This window comes from Gracilinanus agilis, chromosome 4 (assembly GCF_016433145.1).
Source record: "Gracilinanus agilis isolate LMUSP501 chromosome 4, AgileGrace, whole genome shotgun sequence".
Classification (NCBI taxonomy): Eukaryota; Metazoa; Chordata; class Mammalia; order Didelphimorphia; family Didelphidae; genus Gracilinanus; species Gracilinanus agilis.
In genome coordinates this window covers 469,407,850-469,413,172 of record NC_058133.1, presented here as the reverse complement: position 1 = coordinate 469,413,172, position 5,323 = coordinate 469,407,850, and the positions used below count along the sequence as shown (strand labels likewise).

The following is a 5,323-nucleotide window of genomic DNA, read 5'->3' as shown; positions in this document are numbered from 1 at the left end:
AGAATAATGTTTTTAAATGCATAAAATAAAACAAGTAACAATACAAGAGAAAGCAATTATATAATATAGTTTTAAGTTTTAACAGGTTCAACATGCACTATAGTGAAATATAATGATCATATTAAAAAAATAATAAAACAAAGTCAAATTCTCAAACCTCATTTTAAGAATCCTTGCTTCTAAAACTATAAATGCAGAGAATTTCTGACCTGCATTAATAAAGGGAATTTCCTCGCCTGGGAGTTCTCCATATCAATGCAGAGGTTTCCCCATAACTATGACATTATTTTATTGCAATATGGAATGCTTCACAAATTTGCATCTTATCCTTGCCCAGGGTCCATACGAATCTTCTCTGTACCATTCTGATTTGAAGTGAACTATGATTTTTGAAGCAATTACTATGATTTAAAATCAGGCTTTGGGGACCACCTGATTGGGGTCCCAACAAGTTTCTGGCCAGTCATTTACCCTTGTGACAATCAGTGGCACTGACACTGTCCCTAGCCCTTGCCTCAGGAGTTAATGCTCTCAGCCTAGGAGATGGATAAAAATACCCAGGAACATCATAAAAGAGAAACCATCAATAACCCCTTCCAGAGGTCTGGCTATTGGGCAGGTGGCAACTTAAAGAAAACAATTCTTTAAAAGCAAGAAACTGCTGTGTAGAGTATTCTGGATGTGAGGAAGGCTGAGCTTTGGGAAAAAAAGCAACTTGCCTAACAGTAAGCTGCTGCCTGGGGAGATGTTGATTGGAAGGACTGAAGTCTGGAGAGGCTGAGATCATTAAGAATTTAAGGACTTGCTTAAATGAAGCATTCCCCTTTATTTCCTACTGGTATTTCTTTGGTGATAGTGCTGAAAATAGGGGGCATCAAGGGGATTTGTTTCTTCTCCTGCCTGGTCCAGAATTAACTGGTACCAGCCTCCACTTAGGCTATTGTGCAGCCAACAACCTCAAAATCCAGCCTGTATGTCCACTCTCTTTTCCAAAAGGGTCTCACACTACTACATTTTTTCTCTATAGATTCAGTTTTCAGAACTCTTCTTGGGTTCAAGCCCCACATTTTGACACATATTGGTTGTGTGAGGATTCCTGTGTTCTGAAAATAACACCAGACTCCCAACAGAAGAGTCAAAGATTATCACTCCTGGGAACATGTAAGTGCCTGCTTCCTCTGCCTGGCTCCCCTTTCTGTGATGAAATCTTGTCTAATGGTGTGAAATAAACCTCAGGAAATGGAGCTGTACAAAAGAACTCAAACAGTCCCTCGGCAGGGAGCAGAATTAGGTTGGTGTCTGTGCTCAGTAGTTCTGCCCAAAAGGAGGAAATGGTTGGGTGGGATGGGGAGGGCAACTTAACAACAAAAAATGATAACTAGCATTTCCATAGTTCTTAGCTACTGGCAAAGTACTTTATATTTGTTATCTCATTTGCTCCTCACAACAACAACAAAATAAAGGTAGATATTGTTATTACCTGTTTTCTTTTTTTGCTTTTATTTTCATTTTTACAGATAAGGAAATTGAGGCTAAAAAAGAACCTTGTTCAGGGTCACACATTTCTTAAGTGTTTAAAGCAACATTAAAACTCCAGTATTTTGGACTTCAGTCTACCATTCCATCTATTCTATATACCAGTGTTGGAGAACCTTTTAGAGACCAAGTGCTCAAACTGCACCCTCCTACTGCATGTGAGCCACCCCCTTACTCCAGACAGGGGAGGGAGGAAGCATTCCCATTCGGCTGCTGAAAAGAGGGGTAGGTGATGTGAAAAATGTCCTCAGGCATGGTGGAAAGGGGGAAGGGAGCAGCCTCCTCCTACATGTCCATAGGTTTGCCAACATGGAGTATATATACTATTGCACCTATGATAGTAGGTGGCAGGGAATCCTGATCAGGCTAAAGTCCCTGGTCTATGAATGTCATTGAGATAAAAGAAAGCCTGTGGTCTTTTAGGAGAAGACATCTTTTAAAATAGAATTTGAAACCAGGTTACAACAACTACACTAAACAGTCACATAGAGAAAATTCTTCATTTCTTCATATTGAAATGCAGAAATATGGCACTACATAACTGAAATTCATGGATAATGATGTCATTTTATATTTTATTTTTTCCAAATACATGTAAAATAATTAATATTCATTCAAAAATTTAGAGTACCAAATTAAATCCCTTCCTCTACTCACCATTCCTTCAGAAGGTAAGAAATTTAATATAGGTTATATGTGCCAGCATGTAAAACATACTTCCATATTAGTTATGCTGTGAAAGATAACACAGACTAAAATAAAAAAAACTCCATATGATTTGATCTGCATTCAGACTCCATCAGTTCTTTCTCTAGTGATGGAGAGAGCATTTTTCATCATAAGTCCGTCAGAATTGTCTTGGTTCTTTGTATTGCTGAGAATTGCTAAATCACTCACAGTTGTCATCATACAATACTGCTGTTTCTGTGTAAAATGTTCTCCTGGTTCTGCTCATTTCACTATGCATCAGTTCATGTAAGTCTTCCTAGGTTTTTCTGGAAGCATCCTGCTTGTCGTTTCTTATAGCACAAGAAAAATACTTCACAATCAATAACTACATAACTTCATAATCAATAACTACAACTTGTTCAGCCATTCCCTAATTTTTGGGTTTCCCTTCAATTTCCAATTCTTTGCCAGCACAAAAAGAACTGCTATAAATATTTTTGTATAAATAGGTACTTTCCCCTTTGTTTTTCTTTTTTGGATCTCTTTAGGATACAGACTTAGTAGTGGTATTGCTGGGTCAAGGGTATTTACAGTTTTATAGTCCTTTAGGCATAGTTCCAAATTGCTATCCAGAGCAGTCCCAATTTTCCTAAATCCTCTTCAACATTTATTATTTTCCTTTTCTTTCATATTAGCCAATCTGAATGGAGTGGGGTGGTATCTCAGAGTTGTATTAATTGCATTTCTCTAATCAATAATGATTTAGAGCATGTTTTTCTTTATCTGAAAGCTACTTGTTCATATTAACATATCATAACATATTTAAATCCTCAGATCATAGATTTAAAACTGGAAGGCACTATATAACATTATCTCCAAACATTTTATCAAGATGGTGAATACAATTCTCTGATATTTTCTTCTATGTTCTGGATTCTTTCTGAGAGAAGGATATTCTTCTAGAGAGGGATAGTCAAGACACTGAGATTGGGAGCAAAAGGAAAAACATAATATTGGACAGATTTGAATAAGTCACAAAACAGATACTCATTCAACTAGACAGAGCTGTCAAGTCAACTAAAGGATCTAACGAGAGCAAAGCTTCAATGAGAGCCCATGTTACACGTCTCAGGCTGACACTTGCCAATGGTGATTTGAATTTTAACTCTTAATCGCTTCTGTTACTGCTGGGTTACGTCTAAATATTTAGGCAGATCTGTGAAGAGTGGAGTTGCTTTTGTAAAGTGTTATGTAGTGATGCATTCCAATAGTCAGACACCGAGGAAACCATACCACAGTAAAACAGATGTGGTTTGACAGTAGCTAAATCCACTGTGACTTCAAATGTTCCTAGCACTTACTGGAAAAAGATGCTCTCTATTGAAGGATCTCTATCTCTTAGAGTCCTAGGCTACTTAATGTGAACATAGCTAATCTTTCAAAGGATATTATTATTACTATTCTTATTTTATACTTTTAACTTGACAGTAATTAACTAATTATCATTTTGATAATAATGAAGAAGACAAACTGAGAGATAACTAACACACTGGATGATTGAATATGGCTTCTAAAAGATCTGGACTGGTTAGAATATTGGGCAAATATAAGAAAATTACATTTAATAAGGAAAAATGTAAAATTAACCCTTTAAAACAAGTCAATGTCAAAAATGCAAGATGGCGGGACAGCTAGGTGGCTCAGTGGATTGAGAGCCAAGCCTAGAAATGGGAGGTCTTAGATAACACTTCCTACCTGTGTGACCCTGGGTAAATCACTTAACCCCCATTGCCTATCCCTTGACCCACTCTTCTGTCTTGGAACCAACAAACAGTATCAATTCTAAGCCAGAAGGCAAGGATTTTTTTAAAATGCAAGATAGGGAGAGATTGTTAGGCATCTATTTGTCTATTGACTATTTGCCTGAAAATGATGTGGAGATTTTAGTGTACTGCAAACTTAATAATTTTAATTAACAGTGTAAAAACCTAAAAAAGAGAGCTAATGCCTTCTTGTATTTACTGAGGAACAAGAAGGTGATAATTCTGTTGTACTTTGTCCTAATCAGACCACGTCTTGACTATTTTCCTCAGTTCTTAGTCCCATAGTTGTTTTTTTTAAAAGTCCCATAGTTGAGTGGGTAAGCATCTAGAGGCCAGAAAGATGAAGTATCTCAAGTTTATTCTAAATAATGATTGTTTGAAGGAAATGGTATGGTTGGACTGGAGAAAGCAAGAATCACAGAACCTCAGAATTGAAAGGGACCTTAGCAGGCACATATTACGCTCCACACCTGAGAAGTCATCCCTACTGTAACATATCGGGTGAAGGGCCATCAAACTGTTCTTTAGAGCCCTCCAGTGGGGGAAGAGTAGAATCCCTAACTCTTGGGGCAGTTTATTACATGATCAAATAGCTCTGATTATTAAAGTAGCTTTTTGTTTCTGATGCCAAACCTAAATGTGCCTTTTTGTAGTCATCATCCATTGCTCTTTTTTTGTTTTCTGTGGTGAAACAAAAAAGTAGGCTAGTCCTTCAACCACATAAATGTCTACTACTTGTCAGACATTATAACTTTACAAAAATGACCTCATTGGATCCTCACAGCAACCCTGAGAGGTAGCTGCTATTATACCCTCATTTTACAGATGAGGAAACCAAGGCAGGTAGCAGTTAAGTGACTTTCCTAGGATTACACAGGTAATAAGTGAATGGGGTCAAAATTGAACTCACATCTTCCTGAATCCAAGTCCAGTGCTCTATCCACTATGCCCATGATGGCAAACCTATCACATGTGTGCCAAAAAGGACACACAGAGCCCTTTCCGTGGGCACACAAGCCATCGCCCACCAGAATTCCTTACTAGAAAGGCAGAGGGACTGGGGGAGTGTCTCCCTTCCCCCCTCCACCACAATGAGGATATTTTTTCATTTCACCCACCCCTCTGCTGAGCAGCCCAATGGGAGAACTTCATGTGTGGTAAAGCTGGGAGGGAAGGAGAGGGGAGCACTTGGGTCACTCTCCTCCCTCTCTCCATGAATGTCCTCACTTTACTTGCTTCTCTGCCCAGAAGCCCAATGAGAGAGCTTCTTTCCCTGTCTGCGGTAAAGGGGTGTT

The 5,323-nt window shown here is 38.3% G+C and overlaps 1 non-coding gene across 1 annotated transcript; it reads right to left on the bottom strand.

The window, feature by feature from the left end:
• Positions 1 to 292: 292 nt before the first annotated feature.
• LOC123248179 lies at positions 293 to 395 on the bottom strand. Its single transcript, XR_006506257.1, has one exon. It is a non-coding gene; the product is annotated as a U6 spliceosomal RNA (small nuclear RNA).
• Positions 396 to 5,323: the final 4,928 nt, after the last annotated feature.